At 37.1% G+C, this 25,816-nt stretch overlaps 1 protein-coding gene across 11 annotated transcripts in view; it reads left to right on the forward strand.

The window, feature by feature from the left end:
* Window positions 1–1,181: 1,181 nt before the first annotated feature.
* PLAGL1 (PLAG1 like zinc finger 1) overlaps window positions 1,182–25,816 on the forward strand; it is a 55,900-nt gene continuing 31,265 nt past the window's right edge. For 5 of the 11 annotated variants that reach the window (XM_037034734.1, XM_037034732.1, XM_037034730.1 and 2 more), the window contains exons 1-2: window positions 1,182–1,507; window positions 5,817–5,891. The gene's annotated coding sequence lies outside the window, so the exon portion shown is untranslated. Of the gene's footprint in view, window positions 1,508–5,816; window positions 5,892–17,266; window positions 17,311–25,816 lie in introns of all 11 variants that reach the window. The other 6 variants (XM_037034741.1, XM_037034738.1, XM_037034740.1 and 3 more) reach the window with 2 other exon arrangements.

Here is a 25,816-nt window from a genome sequence, read left to right on the forward strand (position 1 = left end):
ATATAGGGTTCAGCTCTCTCCACATTAATCTGTATCAAAAATCAGTGAACCAACTGTCTTTTTGTTTGTTATGTTTTGAAGGAAGGTGTCAATCCAGAATGTTTACCCTGCAAAGTTTTCATTTACACATAGAATAAAAACTTTCATTTACACAGAGAGTAAAAACACACACACAGTTAAAACTTTAAGGTACTCTATAGCCCTCCATAAGAAAACTATTTGAAAAAAAGAGCAGTCCACCAAAAAGAAATAAAAATAAAGAATTTATGAATGGATATGTTATAATGAACCTTGAATTCTTTAAAATATAGAATTGAGACTGAATGTCTGGGAGAATAAGGTGGTAGAGTAGTGATAAGTGTTTGAAATGCCAGTAAGAAAAAGTAACATAGGCAATGGAAATCGGGAGAACGCAGTGAAGATGGGTGGAAATGTAACGTACTATTAACTTCATATTTCAAAGCTATGAAACTCTGAAAAACGCACTGAATTCCTTATCTTGCTAAATATTTTTCTTTTGCGTTCATAGGCCTACTATATATATATATATATATATATAGTAAAGGAGAAAGAAACCGCTGGAGATTTGCTTGTTTTTTTCTCTTAAGTTCAAAAATGTTGAAAAAATTTTAAACTACTTAAACCGTGTATGATACCATACTTCTAAAATTACTTCCATGGAATCTTTTTGTGCCTTAGTATCGTCCTCTGTAAGACGGGAAAAACCGTATTTCTCACAGGGTCGACGTGAGCAGTAATTTATTTACCTGGGAAGTGCTTAGCACAGTGCCTGGCTCACAGTTAGGGGTCCCATCTAAGCTGCCATGATTTCCACACTGCACGAATCGGAGGTAAGCTCAGCTCGGCCTGTTGCAGGGCTCCCCTAACATCTGTCGTGTTGCTCGTTTATGATTTGGCTCGGGGCGGTTCATCCTGGTGGTGACTTAAGCGAACAGTCTTCGATACCGGACGGGGCTTCGGCACTGCCTCGGGTCTACCTGCGCCAGATCTGCACCTGGGCGACCTTGGCTTTGCCCACACGGATGACTCAATCGCCCAGGCGTCTGGGCGCCTGTCCTCTTCCTCCGCCCAGGCCGCCGACCCCCTGGCTCCCCAGCGGGGCCTCCTCCTGCCACGTGACGCCCCCGCCGGGGGCCCCAGCGCCCTCCTCGCGGACGCGCCGTTCCGGCTCCCGGGCCCCGCCTGTGCGCGGCCTCCTCAGCACAGCCATCCCCGCGGCTGCGAGGGCGGTAAAGCCCACGGCATCTGCCATTTGTCACTCAGCCCGTTGGTACCGCCCCAAGCCTTCATTTAGACACGACTGGGGCGGATTCTCGCCTCACTCTCTTGGTGGACGGACAGACGAACGGACGGGGCAGCTCCCCCCTCGTCCTGCAGACAGCGGGCCTTGGCGCGCGGGGCGCTTTCCCCGGTTGCCGTCATGGCCGCGGAGGCGGCACGCCCGAGCTGCCTCGCCTGAGTTCCTGGGGGCTCTCGACCCCGAAGGGTAGGTGGTCGGACGCCTGTGGCCGGGCTCCGTGGCCGCGGCGGGCGGCGGCCAGGGCGGCGGGCGGCGGCGTGGCGGCGGCATTGCCGCGGAGCGCGGCCGCGGCTCCGTGCCGCGCTGGGGAGGGTGTGCCGGTGCGGACGCGCCGCGTACGTGACGGGGTCCGGGCTGCCCCGGACCGAGTGGGAAACTCCGACAGATTGGCACCGGCCAGCGCGGTCTTGCGAACAAAAACCGCTTTCTCCCGCTCGTGTTTAACGCTACCTTGGGGAGCTTTCGCGTATCTTGGGCATGCAGTAAATAGACTCGGTTTTTGAAAACTGGTACTCTAAGCTTACCGAAAGGCAAAAAAAAAAAAAAAAAAAAAAGTCTGTTAAAAGTAATAACGCGACTAAAGTTGAAATGTTTGCATGTTTGTAAATGCATTGTGGAAAATATGGTTTGTCTTAAGCTTTAATGTATAGACCGTATCTGATAGACTCTTAAAACTATTTTAAAATGTGGGCTCCTAAAATTTTTCTAGACTCGGATAACTGATAATGCAACTTTGGTTATTTAGTCACAGCATCGGACTTGGACGCTGGTGGGATTTTTACTTCGTAATAAATATACTCCTGTAATTTTCACTTTTTTTCTCCCAACAAATGTGTTACTTTTATGTTTTAGGAAACCAATAAAAATTAAAAATAGAAACACTCTGCTTAGGTCCTCCTTCTTCCAGGAATCCTTCCCTAACCCCTCCCTCCCTAGGCAGGATCCTAGGCCCCTCCTGTGCGCTTTCTGGGGCCTCGCTGAGGTCCTGGTCCCTAATGTGCGCCCCCCCTTCCCCGCCCCACCCTGTGCATTAACCCATCAGTCTCGCTCGGAGCCCGAGGATCCTCAGCACATGGTAAGTCATTAATACTGTTTAACGACCGAAGGAAACGATAAAACGGCTTTATGTTTCACACTTTCAGCTCTAAACTTACCAAGTGGTAAACTTAGATAAGTGTATTTGTTAGAAAGTTAAGGATCTAGAAAAGTTGACCATGTCAGATGTCCCTGTTCCACGTCTTAGCAGTCCCACTTTTAGGTATTTAGGAATTTAGGTATTTAGGTATTTATCCTCTAGAGCAATGTTTTTCGAAGTTTGAAGCCCATGTTAGTGGGTCGTGAAATCAGTAAAGTGGATAATGATCAGGATTTGTACAACACGAATTAGCAGAGAATAGAAAATACCAGAGTGTATCTCACATTATAGGGTATTTATTTCATGAAACTTTCTTTCCTCTCAGTTTTATACACAACAGAGATGTGTGTCATGATGTAAAACGTCATTCCTTAGTATGAGTCATGGTCAAAAAAGTTTGAAAGCCACTGCCCTAGATAAGTTTTTGTGCATATACAACAACAGACGTGTACAAGGGTTACTGCAGTGTCGTTTGTAATGCCCCCAAAGCTGGAAGCCACCCCCACGTCCATCTGATAGGAGAAAGGTAAGGTATACCCAAGTCATAAAATGAAACCCACCCAGGACAGTGGTGAATGAAGTGGTTTTGTGTTTTAACACAAATGTGCCTCAATGCTGAGCAAAAAAAAAAAAAAGTTGCTGAAGAATACTGTGTGATATCATCTATGTGAAATTCAGAACCTGGCGAAGTAAAGTTGCAGTTCAGGATGCATGCACAGGCATTAAAAGTAGTAAAGAAATTAAAACCATAAAAGTCGAGTTAGTGGTCATCTCCTGGGGGAGTGAGGGGGACTGTGGATGTGAAGGGACACACTGAGGGGCTTTTAGAATGCTGGACACGCTTTATCCTGGGACCTGGGCAGTGGTTACGTGGGTGTTTTGCTTTATAACTCTTTGTTAAATGATGCATATGTCTATATATTAAATTTCCCCCCAAATATATTAAAATATGGGCATCTCAAAATGAAGAAACCTGAAGCCAGGGCTATAGTCCATTATTCATATTTTTCAGCTGCTCTTAAAAAAAAAAGTAAGTTGTGATCAGGGAGCGGTACCTGGGGAATTTAAATAATATTAGTAATATTTTATCTCATAAATTTTATGGTAGATGCATCAGTGTTTATTAAATTTTGAAGTTTTTATATCCCAAATAATTTATAATATTTTAAAAGATATTTAGAATAAAATTAAAATTATTCACAGATACGTGTGTGAACATTTTGGTGGGTGTGTTTTCTAAAATGCAATATTTATGGATTTTTCACAAAATTGAAATTATATTTTATGGAGTAATTTAAAAATAAAATTGTTTATGAAAAATTAAATACTGAAAAGCACATAAAAACATAACAAACCTTCATCAGGGACTTTAAAATGCTAACATGCTGTCATATTTACTTAAAAAATTTCAGTTCCTCAGTCGCTCTGGGCCACATTTCAAGTGCTCAGTAGCCAAGTGTGACTAGTAGCGATTTTATTACTTTATATTATACTACACTGGGTAACGGAGCATTTCCAACACTGCAGAAATTTCTGTCGGAAAACATTGCTCAAGATACAAACCCTTTGTTGATTATATAAACAGCACACAGTCTTTTCTTTGCACTTTTGTGCCTTAAGATAGTCTTCTCTACTCTTAAGAGTAAAGAAAATATAGTTTGAAAAATTTTCTATAAGTTTTGAAACTTGTATTTTCTCCATATTTGAATCTTTAATTTACCTCACACGTTTATATATGTATGTATATGTCAATGTATAGTTTTTATTAATGCTCTGAGATTAATTTGTTTTCCCCGTGCGGAGCGGTCCCTGTCCCAGTGGTCTGCAGTGCCACCTCTGTGACAAACATATTCCCAGATATGCCTAGTCTCATTTCTGCTCTTTACACTGGCCATTGATTTGTCCCTGTAAATTCTACAGATTTTTATTTACTGCTGTTTTATATTTAGTATATTTTTCAGTTCTAAGAGTTAAAACTTTTTTCATTGTATTGTTAATGAGATTTTTAGAAGTATTTCCTTCTTCCAAGCATGGAAGGGTTTGCAAGTTATCCTTTTGTTACTGATTTCTAACTTGCATTGTAGTCCGCAGTTGAGGGCTCTATGCTACCGATTCTTTGAAATTTGAGAATTGCTCCATGGTCTTCATGGTTACTTTTTCAACTGCTCCTTGAATGATTGAGAAGAATATGTACTCTCAGACTTTTGGGGCAAAGTAGGTGTGTGTGTATATACACATATATACATATATATACACATATCTATATGTACAATCATATTTACACATATATCTATGTCTTAGATCAAGCATAAGAATTGTGCTGCTCAAATCTTTAACCTTAGTAGTATTTTGGTTTGTTCTATCAATTACTGAGATAAGTGTAATAAAAACACCACAATACAATAATGCATTTTCTCAATTTCTACTTGTGGTTCTGTCAACTTTGCTTCATAAATGTTGAGAGCATGTGCAAGTTTGGAATTGCTCTGTCTTCTCTGTGAATTGGACCTTTTGTTGTTCTGCAGTGACTGTGCCGCTGCTGCCAAATGTCTCCTTACTGTCTCTTTTGTTTTAAAACACTACAGTCACACCTTTCTCTGAGTTAGCATTGGGGTAGAGTGTCTCTTTCAAATAGGTAAAACCAGATTGTTTTTCTAATGCACAATTTTTGTCTTTTATCTAGAACTCTCATCCCAATTCAGTTTAATATAATTACTGATAATACATAGAATTAAAGTTAGCATTCTATTTGATGAATATTTTTATCCTATTTTTTCCCTCCTTTTGCCACTTTTTGGATTTTTTTCTTATTCCATTTTCTTCTCTCTCAGCTAGTATGAAAATTGTATGTTTGATTTTGTTCTTTTACCAGTTTCCTATAAATTTTTGACAAGTAAACTTAATTTATTGTAAAGTTTATTAATTCTCTTCTTCCAAATAATTAAAAAAAAACAAGGTTGCCTGACTCCAGTTAATTTCCTGGCTCATGTGTTATTGTCATTGAGAGTTTTAGTTCTGTCTTAATTTTTTTCTCCTATAAATTTGACATTTTTTAATGGATCCTTTGCTTGTCATTCCTTCTTGCTTCTCAAATCTCAGGTAGGCTTATTTATTAAGAGGCTGTTGATGGCAAACTTTATATGAAAATGTCTTTATTTTGCTTTCATTCTTGAATAATGTTTTTGTTTGGTGTACAATTCCAGGTTAACAGTTTCTTTCTTAGCTCTTTGGACCATCTAATTGACTTTGACTTCAATGTTACAGTTCAAATAACTGATATTTGTTGGTAATCTGTTTTGGGTTTTTTGTGGTTTTTTTTTATGCCTGATTTTAAGACTTCTTTATGCTTGTGTTCTACAGCTTTACGACCGACAGAGTGTGTCCAGGTGTGGACATTTCGTTTATCCTGGATTGATTGTGTTTCCTGTATCTAAGGTTAGTCTCTCATCAGTTCTCAAAAGTTTTTTCCTTTATCTCTTTCAGTGTTGTTTTTCCTATATTCTTTTCATTCCTTCAAGAACTCTGGTTCGACTTGTTAGGCTTCCTCATTCTGTCATTCATGTCTTCTAATTTTAATCTAGCTTTTATACATTTTTGTTCATGTTGAACCCAGATAATTTTAGATCTGCATTCTGATCTTTGTCTCATTTTTATTTTCTTCTCCAATTGAGCCATGATTTACATCCAATAAAAACAAAAATAAAGTGTGTGACTTGATGAAATTTATATGTGTATATGAGTGTGTGATCACCACCCAGATAAAAATGTAAAATATTTTCATCCTGCAAAAGTTCTCGCTTATTCCTTCCAATCAGTAGAGCCGCTCCTCTCCCCCAATCAAGGACTCTCTTGACTTCTGCCACCACAGATTATTTTCCGGTATTCTTGAACTTCTATAAATGAAATCATACAGATTATTCTTTTTGTGTGTTGTTTTCTTTTGTTCATAGGATATTTATGAGATTCATCCATGTTACATGTATAAGTAGGTTTTGTGGGGGGGTTAATTTTTGCTTTACAGCAAGGGGTAGCAAACTATGGCCTGTGGGCCCAGAACATATTTTATTAAAATATTATTGGACATTGCCATGTCCATTCATCAGACTTGAATAGTTGTAACAGAGATAATATGAGCCGTGAAGCTGAAACTACTTTTTATTGGATCCTTTACAGAAAAAGTTTGGTTTGTATGGCTACACCACAGTTTATTTATCCTTTTCTTATTGATGAACATATGAATTGTTTTCGGTTTTGGGGCATTATAAATAAAATTACTGCAGATGTTTATGACACTGCCATTGGTGGGTATATACTCATTTCCTGGATATGTACCAAGGAGCTGAATATATATACCAAGGAGGTAAGTGATCTTCAGGTAAGTTGGTTGCATTTCCATGAATATTAGTAATGTTAAACACCGGTTTATATTTTTATTTGCCATTTAGATTTCTTTTGTGAAGTGCCTTTTTAAATCTTTTGTCTACTTTTTAAATTAGGTTATCTTTTTGTTAGTGATTTTTAGTTCCTTATGTATTCTGGATATGGAACCATTATCCTGTTTGTAAATAATTTCTACCTGTGTGAAATTTGCCCAGTAATGGTGCCTTTGGGTGAGCAGATTTATTTTTATGAATAAATAAGCCCAATTTATCAGTATTTTTTTGGGGGGGGGTGAGGTGTTAGTACTATTTTCCACAGTGCTCACAACATTTTCTCCCACCCTCATATTTGCCCTCTCTCAGGCTCCTAAAGATATTTGCCTACAGTTTCCTCTAGGACCTTTATTGTTTTAGTTTTCACAGTTGAGTCTTTGATTTATCTCCAGTTGATTTTTGTGTATGGAATGTGGTGGGGATCAAGATTTATTTTCCATATGGACATCCAACGGCTCTACCCATTTATTGAAAAGACCTTTCTTTTCCATCAAGTTGCAGTGGGGTCTTTGTTAAAAATGAATGGTTATATTTTGGATCCTCTTCTAGACTCTATTCTATTCTACTTGAAGTACTTATCAATTCTTCCGTCAGTACTACTAATAGGAAGTCCTGGCAAAAAAAAAAAAAAAAAAAAAGTAGTGTAAACCCTCCAGTTTTGTTCTTCTTTAACTGTTTTAGTGCTTCACACTTCTATATAAATTTTAGAATGAGCTTGTATCTATTTTAAAAATGTCTACTAGACTTTTGATTACAATTGCACTGATTCTACAGAACAAATTTTGGAGAATGGACATCTTAATAGAACCTTCTAGTTTATGAATGTGGTATATCTCTCCACTGAATCAGTTTTGCAATTTTTTCTAGTATTTTTTGTGTTTTTTAGTGTAGAGAACTCAACACATTATTGAATTTATTTCCAGGCATGTGATTTCTAACATTATTATAAATTATATCTTTTTCTTAATTTTATGTTCCAACCACATTGCTAGTATCTAGAAATAGAATTGATTTTTGTATAATGAGCTTGTATTTTGTGACCTTGCTAAATTTACTTTTTTGTTCTGGTAGCTTGTAGGTTGTTGGGGATTTTCTAAATGTACAATGACATAATCTGCAAAAAATAAAATTTAATTTGACTTTCTAATCTGTATTTCTTTTTTTCTTTTTCCTGCCTTATTGCACTGGCTGGTAACACTGGAAGAATATTAAACAAAGGTTGTTAAAGTAGGCATCCTTGCTTTTTCCTAAACTTAAAGGAAGATAATTCAATATTTCACAATTAAGGATAATGTTCACTTAATTTTTTTGTAGATGCCTTTTACCAGATTGAGAAATTTTCTTCTATTGGCAGTGTATGGAGAGTTGTTTTCACTAATGGGTATTACCTTTAAAGCAACCTTTTAATTACTGAATAATTTTAGATTTATGGAAGAGTTGCAAAGATAGTATAGAGTGTTCCTATATACCCTTCACTCAGCTCTCTCGAATGTTAACATCTTACATGGTACATTTACCAAAATAAACATTGGCACAATAAATACTATTAACTAAATGACAGACTTTATTTCGTTTTCCCCAATTTTTCCACCAATGTTCTTTTTCTGTTCCAAGATCTAATCCATATACCACATTGCATTTATTTGTCATGTCTCCCTGCTCTACTTCAATCTGTGACAGTTTTTTAGCTTTTACTTGTTTTTCACGACTTGCCTCTTTTGAAGAGCACTGGTCATGTATTTTGTACGGTGTCCTTCCACTGATGTTTTCTTCCTGTTCAGCTGAGGTTATGGACTTTGAGGGAAGAACCCCACAGAGATATTGTGCCCGTCTGGGGGAACATGATGTCCATATCAACATGTTACCAATCCCATAGCTTCGATGATGGCTGCCAGATTTTTCCATTGTAGCATTGCTACTTTCCACTTTCTATCTGTTTTGTTAGAATCACATCCACACTCATGGGGAGGAGAGGGGAAAGCATCAAATAATTTGTGGATATATGTTAAAACTACAATGGTAACTAATATATATTTTGAGAAAGATATTTTGAGGGTTTTGTCTTGTTTTTCCTTTAAGTTTGCCACTAATTTTAGCATTCAACTGCTCTTGCCTGCAGCAGTTATTATTGTGGTATTCTCATAGTGATTTTCCATCTCCTTCATTCTTTCTACATTCATTGATTGGAATTCTGACTCTGGAGCCAGATTGCTTGGGTTCATTTCCTAGTTCTGCCTCTTCCTACTCTACAGTGTAATCTTGGGCAACTGCTTTTCTACATTGCGATTTTCTCATCTATATAATGTAGATAAAAATATCTACCAATAAGGTTGTTGAGATGATTAAATGAGCTCTTATTTAGAAAGGGCTAAGAATTGTACTTAGTCCCTAGGGATATCCTTTTTTTTTTTGTATTTTTTAATGTGATAGGTTATTTTAATTTTAATTATTTAAATATATAAATTAATCACTAAATTATCTTGTACTCCTGGGTAAACTTAATATATATGATCTGGATTTAGCTTACTATTTAATTTTTCTCATGTAATATTCATGAGTCATACAGTAGCTCTTCTTTTGCCATTGCAAATGATATAGTAAATGATAGATTTCCTAAACATTTTTTTTTAAGTTGAAAAAAAAGATTACGCAAGAGCTTAGCAACGGAGGTGGCAACATTCCCAACTTTCTAGAGCGATTTATATCTGAGCCTTTGGGTGGAGATAGAGATCAAGATAGTTCTTGCAAATGAATATTTTTCAATATTGAATTGAGCAAATTCAGAACTTGGCATATATTATGAAAAATGGCCCCTCAACAGGAAAGAAAAATGATCTTAGCTTTTCTACATGTTTCACCTTGAACAGTATATTATTGTAGAGGTTTTAATATTTGGAATCTTTTAAAAGATTCATTCGTCAACAATACGTATTGAGCACTTTTGATGTGCCAGGCTACAATATGTTTTGCTGATTTGGAATTCTTCCTTGCTTTTGAGCACATGGGCCACGTCAGAGTCGTTTCAGAGGTCGAAGGCAGGCCTACTTAAATCATTCAAGGAAACACAATACCTGCTCCTTTTCTAAAAGTGGTTACAATTGAATTCTAATATTTTTTTCTGTTTCTTTCACTCCTCTGAGCATCTTAGATTAGGCCCTGTCATCCTCTGCTCTTTCTCCCTGTATTGAGTTTTCTTTTCCTTCCTTGCATGGATAGTGACCACTGGGTTCAGTTCCCTGGGGGGAAAAAATCCTTCATTGAGATCCCAGGACTTGAGAAAACAGGACCTTGATTTCTTAGCCTGACAATGGTCTTTTTCTGTCTAGTTCCAACTTGCTATACTAGCCTCTTAGTCTTACTTCTTAGAATTGGTCCATTGACACAGTTGGTCTTAACTGCTCATCAGAATCTGGAGTCACTGTACTGCATTTGAGGCTCGGCTTTTATTTATGCATTTCCTGTGCCTTAAGTGGATTTTCCAAAAATTTTCCAGGCTGTGTTCAGAGGGTACTCACTCCAAAATTCTACTAGCCAGGAACCCTATAATTTGTAATCTGTAGCCCTTGTTAAATTCTTACCTTTCATTACCAATCTTTATATCTAAATGTCATTTCTAGTTGGTCAGGTTCTCAGAGATAGGGTTCCAGTACCTACCAAGATAATTTACATACAAAAAGCTATTGCTAAATAGCTATCATTCTTAAGTACCTACTATAATTGTACTACAGTTCTGCAAAGTAAGTATTATTGTCTCTTTTAAATTGTGAAGAAATTCAGTATCAAAGAGATTAAGAAACTTGCCCAACAAGTGGCAAAACTGGTTTGTCTGATTCAAAAGCTCTTGCTATTTCTTCTATGCCATACTACCTTGGTACTAAAAATAAATGGCTGAACAGAATAATTTAGTAGACATATTTATGGTAAAACCCACTACTGATATTTCTTTACTTTGTCAATATGTTCCTCAGAGTCTTGGTTTCAGTGACCAAGCCACTTGCTGTGGACTGATATACTCCTACTTTCTTTGGATTTTTCTTCTACCTGTTTATTGTTACCAATGGGTAAGGTTTGGAAAGTCTAACTTTGGCTTATCTTAGCTAGTGAAATGGTTAGAAACTTAGGCACACTTTGGTCTCTGTTTTATTTTAAGTAGAGAAATTTGCATTTGCCTGATGTTTAATTAAGGCAACTGATAAGGTAAAAATAATTTATCTTTTATGAAGTACTTTTTCTCCTACTTTAGAGTACATGGTCGGAGGGAATCATATAAAGTGAGCCAATCCTAAATATACAGCTTGATGAGTTTTTACATATATACTCCCAGCCAGTACCTCCCCAAGAGATAACACTCTTCTGATTTCCATCACTGCAGATTCGTTTTATGTGTTTGTGGACTTTAACAGTAACGAAATAGTATGTATTCCTTTGGGCCTGTGTCTGACTTTTTCCCTTCAGCATACTTTTTTGAAATTGATCCATGTTGATGCATATTTAAATACTTCATTATTCCTTATACATATATTTTTCTGAATAGCATTGCATTGTATCAATATACCATAATTTTGTTTATCCATTTTTGATGTATGGATTGTGTTCTAATTTTGGCTCTTACAAATAAAGCTACTATAAGTAGACATACACAGATCTTTCGGTGGACATTTACAGTATTTTGTTTGGGCCACATGTGTAGTTTTAATAAATCCTGCCTAAAGGCTTAGCAACAGTGAATGAATAAATATGTATTCCTGTTATCAGGGAGAGAAATAGTTGCACTTCCACATTTTCACCAGCACTTGATGTTGTTATTCTTTTTAATTTTTAAGCCTTCTGGTGATGTGCTATCTCATGGTCTTCATTTTCATTTTCTTCATTATTAATAATGTTGAGCACCTTTTTATATGTAGCTTAGGTAATTTGGGGTTTTTGAGAAGGCAGTACTTGTTCATTTTTTTTTTGCACATTTTTATTGGGTTTGTCATCTTGTTGATCTGTAGGAAATTTTTTCAGAGGAAATATTTAGTATTACCAGAACTTGAAAGGCAAGGTCTCTGTTTGATGATTACAGTTTAGGCCCACCCAGTGATAAACGTCCTTCCTTCTTTGATCCCTGGGAAAGATACTCTGAAATATCTAGGGAGGGTAGATATAGTAGGCTACTTGCACTGCCATAAAAAAGACCCACAGAAGGGGAGGCTTAAACAGCAGATGTTTAGTCATGGTTCAGGAATCCAGAAGTCCAAGATCAAAAGAGCCAGCAGTTGTGTTCTCTAGTGAGCCTTCTCTGGCTTGTATATAGCTGTTTTTTTTTTCTTTGCCATGTCGTCAAATGGCCTCTCTGTGTATGTGTGGAAAGAGTGGTCTCTGATATTTCTTTTTCTTCTTAAAAGGACACAGTCCCCACCATTATGATCGTATTTAACCTTAGTTACCTCTTTATAAAGTCCCGTTCACCAAATATAATCATATTGGAGGTTAAGGCTTCAGCACAAATTTTGGAGGGAGTAACATTCCCTATAACATCCTGCCCTCTGCCCACCCCCCAAATTTCACGTTCTTCTTGCATACAAAATACATTCATTCCATCCCAACAGCCCTAAGAGTCATAAGCCATCCAGTGTCAATTCTGAAGGCTAGAGTCCAAAGTCCCAACTAAATATCATCTATGTCAGACGCGGATGAGATTTGAGGTATAATTAATCTTGAGGCAGAATTCCTCTCTGATGGTGAACCTCTGACCCAGACAAGTAGGTCACTCCAAAATACAATAGTGCAACAGGCATAGGCTATACATTTCCATTCCACAAGGGGGAAGCTGGGAAAGAAGAAGAAGGGCTGATGGGTCTCAGACAAGGCCAAAACCCAGCAAGGCAATTCCACTAGATCTTAAGAATCAAAAATAATCTTTTCCGGCTCACCAAAGTCACCTATGTCTTCCCCACCCCGACCACCTCTGGAACTAAGAGGGAAATACCCTTAATGCTTGAGTTTATAGTGGGGGTGGAATACCCATGATCTCTGAATTGCCTTGTGGAATTGTTCTTCCCTTTTCTTAAAGAATAAAACATGTTTGCAGCCAAATAGCTTATCTTCTAGTCTAGTCCTGTTCAATCTCAGAAGTGCAAAAGCTTTATTTTATTCCATCTAGGCTTCCTTTGGTCCAAATTGGCAGGGTTTCTGTTGGTACAGTCCCAACTCTATTCCTGGCTTTTGCTGATCGGGCTGATTAATTCCCTGGGTAATCTCATTCTGGAGTGATTATCCAACCACACCCCTGGTGCTCTCTCCAGGACATGCTTTCTCATTTTTTACAGTATGGGTAGATTGAGGATTTTTCCAAATCTTCAAGTTTTCATTCCTTTTTACTTAAGGATTTCTTCAATTTATCTGTTTCTTCTCACATTTTACTGTAAGTAGTCAGGAGATGCCAGGCCACATCTTCAACATTTTGATTAGAAATCTCTTCAACTAAATATTTAATTTCATCACTTGCAAATTCTTTCCATTAAACCCTAGAACACAATTCAGCCAAATTCTTTGCCAGTTTGTAACGAGGATAGCCTTTCTTCCAGTTTCCAACAATAGCATGTTCTTCATTTCCACCTGAGTTCTCACCAGAATCACCTTCAACATTCATATTTCTACCAAGTTTCTTCAAGGGAATGTAGACTTTTTCTAACAAGCACCTCAGAAACTGTTTGCAGCCTCCACCCATTAATTACCGAGTTCCAAAGCCACTTCTACATTTGCAGGCATAGTAAGAGAAGCACCTCACTTCGAGGTACCCAATGTGAATTAGTATGCTTAGGCTGTCATTAACCGAATTGGGTGGGGTGAATACTACCAATACTACCGATTGGGTGGCTTAAACAACAGAAATTTATTTTCTCGCAATTCTGGACCTTAGAGGTCCAAGATCAGGGTGCCAGCAAATTCAGTTGCTGATGGCACCTCTCTTCCTGGCTTGCAGATATCTGTTTTCTTGTTGTGATTTCGCCTGGCCTTTTCCTTTGTGCATGCCCAGAGAGACTGGCCCTCTGACATCTCTTTTATCTTCTTATAAAGATACCAGTCCTATGGGAGTAGGGATCCACCCTTAACCTCATTTAGCCTTCATTACTTCCCCAAAGGACCTATCTTCAAGTAGCCACGTTGAAGGTTAGGGTCTCAACACATGAATTTGGAGAGGCCCAGTTCAGTCCATAACAATGGATCTTGTAGAGATGCATGGAGCAGTAAAGTATTGGGACTGAATATAAGCTACTTTAATGTTCACACTACTGTCATTCTCTGCCACATTTTTTTTAAGAATAATATTAGCATTTATAATGCAACTCGTTTGGTTGAGCTCCTGCTGGAGATTTTGAGAGCTTGTGTGAAGTGGAGCTATTATGTTAATTCAGTCTGCACTTCTGTGAAGCATGAAGTCAGTGTCATATGTTTTAAGGGTAAAACCTTGTCGCATTCAATTCAAAGAGATGCTTAAAACTGCAATCTTGAAAATTGCTTTTAAACAGTTGGGGAGAGATGTTCATATTCTCGGAGGATGTGATTTAGCAAATTATTCGCTGGGAGGTTTTAGAATCTGCATTATAGGAAAATTGTTGATTTCTCTCACACCTTTCTGGGAATATTAATATAATGCAGATCCAGGCAGTCTTTGGAAATTGTAAATTATAAATTTTTCCAGTACACTTTAGCGTTTTGAGTTTTAGTTTTAGTGTGTGTGTGATTTACCTGTTTGTATTAATTCTAGTTTTTTTCTCACAATGTTGGAGGAATAGATGATGGAAAACATTCTAATTTTAAAGCATAGACGTATTATTCATGTTTCTAAAAATTAGAGTAGCCAATATCTGTATGTATGTCTAAAACAAGAAAGGCCATTTAATTTTTTTTCTGTTAGGCTGACACCTCAACATATTTTGTAATTACCTGAAGTCATTGAATTGCCCTATTTGCTCTTATGCTGGCTTGGATTAAAATAGGAAGAAAGAGAAAGAAGAAACTTGGTTGGTCCATAAAGCTGGGATATTTTGAAGAGGATTGATCAGAGGTTGTATATATTAAGGCCATGTTTATTTCATCAATCTTCTCAGAAGCTTTCAGGGATTTAGAAGCCAGCATCTCTATTTCTGTAATTGTTTTAGTAGGTGGAGGTAGCGGTATAGTCTTTTCCATCTCTTGTCTGGCTGTTTTGTCCAGAATTTCTTATACTTGTTGTTTTAAAAATGGGAAATGTCAAACTTCACTGGCCAAGTAGGATCCAAGACTAGAAAAAATCTTTGAAGGGATCTCAGGAACAGCTAATGTAGAGCTAATTGCAGCAAAGATGGCAGCATCTGACCTCCCTATTTACAGCACAGACTGATGTGTAACTGTTGGTGTAAACAGTTCCTCCTGAACTGTCCCTTCCTGGTCCCCATTCATAAGGGGACGTTTTACCTTCCTTAGCCACAAAGGATTGGAGAGTAGAAAATCTGCCTGGGAACAAGGCAAGTCTTTCTGCCACTTCCTCCATGTACAAGGTTGGGAGCCAAAGGGTCATTTTCAGACTTCAGCTGATAAGCTGGTTCTCTCTGGCAGCACAATTCTGTTCAAAATCTAGGTTTCTTATCTATTCATTTCCATTCAGTTCTGTGCACTAGTAAACACACCCCTAGTTTTTCTTTTGTTTTGAAACCTGGTTCTCAGATCTGCTACAATGATTTGGTTTCTCACCCCTATAAGTCTCTTTCTGAACCTAAAGAAAGTTATTTTGGGACTCTGTCCTCTGTTGAAAGCTTATCTTAATTTTATCTTTTTTCCCAGTCATTTTATCCAAACAAAATAGTATAATGGATGTATTATATATCCTTGCCCTTCAGGAAATTTAATTTTTTGGGAAAAAAAAGTTCTTTCTGGGCTTAAGGTCAGCTTCCTCGCTGCTTCTGACCACTAAACCAAGGTCATGTACTTTAGGTCAAATGCTGGCTCTCCTGCTTCTTACTGTCTGCTGTAGGGACAGCTTTTCTTCTTTCTCAGCCAAAAGTTTTGTATTTGTACAAAGGGGATAAAACCTCCTATTCTCAGGTTGTTGTGACAATTAAATAAAATTGTATACAGATAATATACTCATAAGTGAAGCAAGTACTTTTTCTCAGTTCAAAATGGTGGAAAACAATGAGATATTCCAGGAAATCTGAGATTTGGTGCAGAAAGGATCAAATCTTAGGGAGAAGGAGGTGAAGTCTCTGAAGTATAATATCCTGAAAAGACTACTTTGGGGCAGCTCTTGGACACTTGCTTATCTCCAAGAGAAGGTGTGTCTTTACTATCTCAATCTAGTAATCTCTCTTTTTTAATTGATGATAATAGGAATTGCTTTGAGGACCTTGGTAAGGACCCTCTGAGTGGTAGGGTTAAGAACCAGGGGAAGGGGTTAGAAAGTGGATGGGTGAGGAAATGGGGATTCTCTCAGTTTTCATTTTTTTTCAGAGGTTAGTCTGAGAAAGTCTGGGAATAAAATGGGAGAAGCTGAGGGTCATGGGACATCAATTAAGGCTTTGTTAATTAAAGGTTGGGAAGTGCCAGGAGCACAGTTATGTGCTGGGGAAAAGTATCTCCAGTAGGAAGGGAGAGGAAGATAACACAGAGGAAACTTTGAATGGAGAGGTGTGGTTGACCTCTAGGAAGGGAAGTAGGTTTAGCATTGGAAAAATGAGAGATGCTCTGTCCAATATATCCAATGGCTTCTTTTTCCCCCAAAGAAGCATGAAATGGGGGTGTTATCAGAGAAATATATGTATAAGTGTTGGGAGTGAGGAGGCCAGTTGGCAGATAGAGAAATTGGGAAATGGTAAGAATGGGAAAATGTTCTGGAGTTGTGAGGCAGGTTCTAGAACCCAGTCGAGCCTGGTTGACAAAGTTAGAGTGAAGTTACCCTCCTTGGCTGTGAAACCCCATTGCTGGACCCTCTCTCCCATTTCTACTGAAGTAGCCTTTCCATTCTAGTTTTTCTGTGCATTTTTAATATCCCCCGTGACACTGTCTGGTCACACCGAGCTGACTTTCTGTTCAAATCTTGACTGTGGTGGTAGATATGTGAGCCTAAAGGTGATACAATTCTATAGAATATACACACATGCACAGCTGTAATGAGACTAATATAATCTCAAAAGACCAGCAGTTTGTATTAATATCGATGTACTGATTGTGATATTGCACTTCAGTTTTGTGAACGGTACCAGTGGGGGAAACACGTAACGGGCACTCCAGATCTCTTTACAGACACCGTGTGAATCTGCAATTATTTTAGTGAAAGTCAGTTTAAAAATGGGTGTGAAATTATTCTGTAGAACCAATAAATAATTTTTATTTTTAAATGTATTTTATTTTTAGATTGTTCCTGCCGGATCGATAGCATAGTCATCATTGGCTTTTTTGTACGTTTGTATTTTAATTTTTTATCCTTCACCTTGATATTTGCAGTGTCTGGAGCAAAAATTGGAGCACAGCTTTTTTATCATCTGATTCTTATAATACTTTAAGGTGTGTTTTACTTTTTATGATGCCATTAGGTAAAAAATAGTTATTTTGAGGAAGTTTGAATTACACTCCTTGAGCTAGGACCAGTTGTTTCTTAGGAGTGATTTCCTCTCAAGGTTATGACTAGCAGAAGCCAGGTGCTGTCTGCGGAGCTGAAATTGTGTGTGTGGTATCTGTACCTCCTATTGGACGTCAGAGTCTTCACTCAAGCATCCGTGTGAAGGATGGTAGGTACACAGCACCTTGGGGGAAAGCCTAGTCTTAGGTGTGAGCACTTTGACTGGGAAGGTAAAATGAATTGTTTTATTTACCTGTGAAAATCTGGCAATTAGATGAAGTTAGGGGAGGATTCCAGATTGGGAAAATTTAGTGTTATCCCTGTTTTGTTGTTTGAAGTAGCTATGTTTCTGTTCCATAACTTTTTCTTTGTATTATATTGGGGGGGGGAGGAAAACTCCTGTTTTAGTAATTATTGTGTTTTTTTTAATTCCGTAAAGTCCACACTTTTGAAATAGAGAGGACTGAATAAACATTTTTAACCTAAGAAAATGAATTATTCCGTATATCACTGAAAACATTTATGTGATTAAGTCAGTTTTATTTGGCTATCTCTTAGGATGGAGACTGCATTGCCAGTATGGAAAAATAAGGTTATGAACAGCCAATCTTTTTGATTTACATGTCATAATTTTGATGGAGAAGATTTAAAATATGCTAAACTAATTTTAAAGGCCTATTACAAATATTATCTAAAGATCTCTTTGTTTTTCATCATGTTACCAGTTATTGGAAAATTATGATAATAGGTTCATTTCTTATGGCTAGAAAGAAACTAATGTATTAAGAATAGTACAAAGAAGTAATGTATACTGTAGAATTTTTCACAGTAAGTGTATATATCATTGTTATATAGCATTGTTACCAGAAAATAAACAATAAGATCTGAAGGACGCAAAATATGTTTTCAGTACTTAGATTTAAGAAAACACTGTTGGAGGTCAAGTTCAGCCAAATTTTAGCAATTGTATGCTTCCCCAGATAACTCAATATGGAAGCTAAAATACCTGATTTGAGAACTTTAATTAGATTCCATATGATTAAAAAGCAATTGAAATCTCAGTCACCTACATATTTCTGTGTACTTCATTTTCTGTTTCATTGTTTGATTAGAAGTTCTTTTAAAAGAAAAAAATGAATAGACCTTGATACTCTTAGTAAATGATTCCTAATATTAGTTTTTTAATTGAGAACCTGGAATGTTCTATCAAAATTTAGTTCTACAAGCTCTCTTTTTAGGAGCTATAAATTAGGGAGCAGACAGCCTTGTGAAGAGCACAGGTTTCAGACCAAGCACAGCCTGGCTCGGGTTCTGGCTGCGATGCCAGTGAGTACATGAGTATGAAGAAGTTAATGCACCTTTCCTAGCCAGAATTTGTCATTTATAAAATTAAACTAATAACAGCATGAGGTTTATGAGGATTAATTAAGGTGATAGACCTGGCTATTAACAATATTTAGTGACTATTAATCTTTTAACTAATTCTGTATTTCTCAGTACTGTAAGCTTGAGATACTAGTAACAATTTTATAATATGCTGTATAGAGGAGACAATCTTTTATTATTTAGACATTATATACAGTAAATTTTGAAAAATTATATGTTCTTATAAAAGACAAAATGACCAAGGAGACATGGGCTGATCTGTAATGGACCCTACAAGTCACTTTTTTGCATTTTTTGAGCATGTAGGTAACCTCTACATCTTAGAAAAGTGGACATAATGAAGTGAAATGATAAAGATTTGTCAGTATTTTTGTAAATATAAAGCACCAATGCAAATGTAGGAAAGTGGAACTTAATAATGTGGGGACTTCCACCATGACTTCCATCCATGATGTAGTAATAGGAACTGTATTCTCCTGCTGAGCAGCCAAGAAAAAAGAACCCCATAAAATATATGACACAAAAATTTTCAGACGTTGGAAAACAAGCAACATAAGTAAATCCTGAGAGAAGGGAAACAAATGCTGAGCACAAGGCCACAGCCTACGAAGAGGAACCAGACAGATCCCAGTGGTCACCCTGAATTGAGGTGATAGAGCTGGGGCTCAGGGAGGCTGACGCAGCTCGAATTTGTAGGACCGAATACCAGAGAAGAGAGGGTTGCGTGGGGAGAACACTCTGGAGATCTTTAGCTAAGTGCTGATTCATGCATGTGTGTAGGAGAGGTACCCAGGGCTAAAAAAAGGGCCACTGGAAAAGGTAGCTCACATAGGACTGAGAAGTGTGTGTCCCCACCATTGAGAATAGAAAAACTTTGTAATACAGGTGGTATTAGATGGAGTACTCAGAAGGGTTTTGCCTCAGTAGTGAGGCAGAAGTAGCCCTGGAATAGCGGTTGTTCTGATCCTTCCTAAAACATCTTAACAGTAAGCTGTTAAAGGAGGATGATAAAACTTTTTGTAAAGGGCCGAAAGGAAAATATTTTAGGCTTTGCAGGCTATATGATCTCTGTTGCAACTAAGCTCTGCCATTTTAATGTTAAAGCAGCCATAAGCAATATGTAAATGAGTGGGGATGTCTGTATTCAAATAAAACCATATTTACAGAAATAGGGTGTGGGCCAGATTTGTCCTGTGGGCCGTAGTTTGCAGACTCCTGGTTTAAAGAATCAAATGGTTTCTAGTAGCTTAACTTCATCCCGGAACAGAGCTCAAGACTATTTAAAGAAATACCAAATATCCAGCACCTAACTAGGTAAAGTAAGCAATGTCTAGTGTTCAGTCAAAATTTACTAAATAGACAAGGAAACCAAAAGGGTCAAAAGTAAAGAGAAAAATCAATCAACAGAAATAGACTCAGAAATGTCATAGGTTTAATGAACATTTAATAAAGATATTTTACTTAATATTAATAAGAAAACATATTCACTGAACAAAGATACTAAAGGAGTTACAACTATGTACCGTATGTTCAAGATAGTAGAGGAGAGCATAGAGTTTGTTAAGGAGAGACATGAAAGCTATCGTAAGACCCATATTGATCTTCCAGAGATCAAATTGGTGAAAAATACACTGGGTAGGATTAACAGTAGACTAGATATTGCACAAAGAAAGATTTCGTGAACCTGAAGAAAACTCAGCAAAAGAAGTTACACAAAACACACAAAGAACTGAATTTAAGAAATAGCTCATCAGTGAGCTGTGGGACAACTTCAGTCAGCCAAATATATGTGTAATTGGGCTCTTCAAAAGAAGAAAGGAAAAGAAAAAAACAATTAAAGAAATAATGGCTGAATGTTTGCTAAATTTGATGAAAACAATAACCTCACATATCTCAGAAGCTCAGTGAATACCTAGCAAAAAGAAAAAAATATGAAGAAAATTAGACCAAGGATACCATAGTCAGGTAGTTTAAAACCAGTTATAAGGAAAAGATTCTACAACAGAGAACAGGCACTATAAATTTAGAAGGACAAAGAATGACATCAGACTTTGCATTAAAAACAATGCAAGCCAAGAGACAGTGGAGCAACATCTTTAAAGCAATGAAAGAAAATATTGTCAAACTAGACATCTATAGCTAATAAAAAATATCTTTTAAAAAAGATAATGAAATAGAGACTTTTTCAAACATACAGACTCTGAAAGAACACATTATTATTACACTTACAGTATAGGAAGTGTTAAAGGAAGCCCCTAGGGAAAAGGGAAATAATATCAGATGGAAATAAAGAGCATCAAAAATGGTAGCCACCTGAGTAAATAGATAAGGTTTTTAAAATTTTAATCTTTAAAAAAAGATAATTGATGAAATGAAAGTAGTAACGAGAGTTGTGTTAATAACATGAAATATATCATAAAATTGCACAAGGGTCAGGAGGCGAAAAATTGAAACATAAAATCAAAGTTTTTATACTGTAGGCGAAGAGGAGTAATATTTCTGGAAGGTACATTATAATATGTTAAAGATATGGTTATAAACACTAAATTGGTTACTAAAACATCAAAACAGAGTTTTAAACCAAAAGATAAAATTAAATCAGAAAAAAATAATCAGTCCAAAAGAAGGCAGAGAAAAAAGGAAAAAGGGAACAGAAAACAGATGGGATGAATACAAAACAAATAGCAAGATGCTACCTTTCAGCCCAACACTATCAACAATCACATTAAGTATAAATAGTTAAATATTCCAGTTAAAAGACAAAGAGTGCCAGAGTAGGTTTAAAACAAAACAAAAACAAGAACTAACTATACACTGCCTACAGAAAAATGCACTTCACATATATAAAGACACAAATAGGTTATAGGCTAAAGGATGGAAAATAACATATATTTTAGCACTAATTTTTAAAAAGTAGCTGTATTAATATCACAAGATAGAAAGTAGAAATTAAAGGAAGAATATTGCCAGGAATAAAGAAGATTTTTTAAATAATGATAAAGTAAAATTATCAGTAGGACATAAATGTTTATGCATCTAATGATACAAGGAGAAGTAGACAAATCCACAGTTACAGTCAGATTTCAACACCCTTCTCTCAGTATATGATAGATCAACTAAATAGAAAATCAGTAAGGATATAGAAGATTGAATAGCTCTAGCAACCAACTGGACCTAATTGATGTTTATAGTATACTCTATTCAATAACAGCAGAATATACATTCTTTTCAAGTATGCCCAGAATATTAATCAAGATAGACAATATTCTAAGTAAGAAAACAAGTTAATTTAAAAGGATTTAAATCATACAAAGAATGTTCTGTGGCCATAATGTAATTAAATAAGAACAGAAATGTGTCTGAAAAAATATGTTCTAACTGAACATCACACTTCCAACTAACCCAGGTTTATATTCTAGGCCATGAAAACACCGTAAGTTTAAACAAGTAAAAATGATACAAAATACATTCTTAGACTACAGCAGAATTAAACTGGAAATCAGTAACAAAGATAGTCGAACAACTCTCAAATATTTGGAAATGAAACAACCTATGGGTCAGAGAAGTTGTTTCATTAAAAAATATAAAATATTTTAAGTGAAAAGAAAATAAAACTTAGGAAAATGTGTGGTATATAATGAAAACAGTGCTTAGGAGGAAATTTATAGCATTAAATAAATACATTAGAAAAGAAAATCTAACATCAATAACCTAAGTTTTCAGCTTATGAAACTGGAGGAAAAAAAGAGTAAAGTAAACCTAAAGCAAACAGAGAGTTAAGAAAACTTAAGAAGTCAGCAAAATTGAAAAGAGGAAAATAATAGAGAAAAACCAACAAAATGAAAAGGTTGTTCTTTGAAAAGATTAGTAAAACCATGAACCTCTAGCCAGGTTAACCAAGAAAAAGAGAAGACAAATGAGCATATCAGGAATGAGAGAGGGGCCACGATGCCGAACTCCTGTATATTACAGTGATTAATAAGGGACTACTACTAACAATGTGCCCACAACTTTGATAATTTAGATGAACCAGTTCCTGGAAAGATATATCTAAAATACTGAAATCCACTTGAAACATAGATTACCTGAATATTCTTATATCTAGTAAAGAAATCAAATTAACATAACAAAACAACAACAAAGACTTCTAGAAAACAAAACACCAGGCCCAAATGGTGGCACTAGTGAATTTTACCAAATAACCCATGTGACAAACAAGAAATAAAAAGGGAAATTAGAAAGTATTTTGAACTGAGTGAAATGAAAATGTATTTCCAGATTACTAGAATGAAACTATTGCAGTTCTTAGGGGAAAATTCATAGCCCTATGGTCTATATTATGAAAGAGAAACAGTCTCAAAATAATAACTCAATATAAGGGATTGTTAAAATTGTCTCAAATATCAGAATGTCTTTTATTTAAAAATATGCTTGTTTCATGTTATTAGAGAAGACAGTTAGGGTTGTTTATCAGAGGGCAACTTTTAGCTCTTAATAGGAAAGAAAGAACCATCAGATTTCCTCAGCTACAGGCTGAGTTTCTTGAGCAAGACATGTTCCCCCAGATATCCTTATGATTTCTTTCCAACTATTAATTTCTGAGATAAATGGTAATGAAGGAAAAATATATTTTGTAATGTTAAGAGGCTGTAGATTTAGACACACACTTAAAATGATGTATTAATAGTAGATAATATAAGAATGAGCAGTTTTTTAGAGTCACAGAACTATAGAATTCTGTGCACCCTTAAGTGATGTTTGGTCCAACAAAAGTGGGATGAACTCCTTGCCTTTTTAATATTAAAGACTTGGATAAAAATTTTTTTAAGAGGGATTTATTCCCCAAGTTTGACAATCAACAAAAGCATTGAAGAAGTAAATCACTGAATGACTTATTCAGATTCAGATAAAAAATGTCACCAAGTTCAGACGATCAAGATTGATCTAAACCTGCTGGCCTGTTTAGGCCAGCCTTCCTCGGTTTCCACAGTCTCCTGATTATTGTACAGTAGCACCTACATATCACCATCTATTGATGAGGAATTATGAATGAGACAGATATGAAAAAGGTTTTATGTGTACCACTGGCAGTTTCTTGTAACCGGAAAGTTAACCTATTTTCTCCTAGTCGGTAGGGAGAGGGTCATTAAGATATGAAAACTTTAAAGTACTAACTATGTGCAACCAATATTCCCAATATGTGTTTTTCTCTTCACGTGGCAACAGTCTGTGACTTTCTGCCTAGCACCAACACATTTCACAGTGTTTGGAGGAGTGGTTATTGCACAGTACCTTGTAAAGGAATTCTTGGTGCTCTTGCCTCCACTTCAGAAGAGTAGGAAGACAGAGAGGCCCAGAGTGAACCAGGGCCAGAATTAGGTTCCTGATACGATTGTCCCACTGCGCTTACTGAGAAGATACATTTTCTGTGCATTGTGGAGTCCTGTATTTTCTAAGTTCGTTTTTGTCCTGACTTGAGTCTGTGCAAGTCTCCTTCTGGAGGGCTGGTCAGCCCCCTGTACAGTGGTGCCATTGGCAGTCAAATGAGTGATTGGTGACTGGATACCTGAGATCAGTACTGAAACTCAAAAGATGGGCACACAGAGAGATTATGTTCTGTGTCAAGGAATGAGTTCCCTATTCCTTTCAGTCCAATATTGTGTATTTTCTTTTTAGGTTAGTAGTTTTGAAATGCAGTTCATCTATATTCCTATGTTCACTCAGGAATAGTGACAGAAATGGAATGGAGCACAATGAAATGAACACATTTTGTTACAGGTTTTCAAGAAGGTTGTGTCCAAGAAGCAGTTCAGAATGCAGTGGAGATCTTGGAGACCTTTAATTATAACTGTTCAGTGTAGGTAACCAATCAGGATAATTCATGTTCCTTCCTCGTCCCTCCTCACTGCCACAAATACACACACAGCTCATTCACACACAGACTGCCATTCAGGAGCTTGGATTACCAGTCTGGGTGATCACCCAGCTCAAATAAAAAAGCCAACTGTTCTGTCACTGTTCACGGTTATGTTTTGCAAACAGAATTTGTACAAACTGACTCTTTCTTTAGGTCTAGTGGCCATGCGGGAAGCCCTAGGAATTACAGTTCTAAATTCATCATCTGCCATAGCTTATTGGGTCCCAGCCAATAGTAAGGGATGCAACTATAGCGCACTCCAGTCATCAGTGGAACTATTCGATTGAGAATAAATTGTCCCAGTAGTTTGGGAACGCTGACACGAAAGAAACTGCAGATTAAGTGAGACCATCACTTGTGGGATCACAGGATGGAGGAAGAAAGGGAGAGTGAGCAGGCGAAGTTTATTTATGGAATGTCAGGGGGCCATTGAGGCTCAGCAGGCCCTAGAAGCAGAGGACTTCCCTGGGTGCCTGTTCTCTCCCTCTGACCTTGGATGAACTAGCGCGCAGTATATTATGCCGGGCAATTGTGCTGGTTTGTCATGGTTAGCATTCTGGACTGTCACTGGAATGTAGGAAACGGATGAATTTGAATTGAACCATGAGGTGGTCTCTGGGCCTTCTCCTTGTCTCAAGGAGACCTGTCGCTGTTTGTCTGGGCCTGGCCTAATGAAAGCAACGGAGGGAAAGAGAGGTGGGCCTTTGATCTCTTTGTTGCAGCTGCTCCCTGGGAACTCGCTGAAATCAATGCCCTGTTTTCCTGAAGGAATGAATGGCTTTGCCTAACTAGCTTTGTGAAGCCGTGGGGGAATTCACTGCCTCTGTTTATTGACAGCTGAAAAGGAGCACATGGGGTGGGATGGACCTTCTTGTGAAAACCAGGCACAAGGAAAATTAGACCTCAATTTAACACAGAAGAATTTGGAAATTCACCCCAAAGGAGACGGTGGTTTCTCATGCTTACATTAGAATTACTCAAGTTTGGGGCTAGTGTGTCCTGAACAATGGAGGGTCTGTCACAACTATGTTATAAGTAGGAA

This window comes from Sturnira hondurensis, unplaced genomic scaffold (assembly GCF_014824575.4).
Source record: "Sturnira hondurensis isolate 20B ecotype Veracruz unplaced genomic scaffold, ASM1482457v3 Scaffold0022201, whole genome shotgun sequence".
NCBI lineage: Eukaryota > Metazoa > Chordata > Mammalia > Chiroptera > Phyllostomidae > Sturnira > Sturnira hondurensis.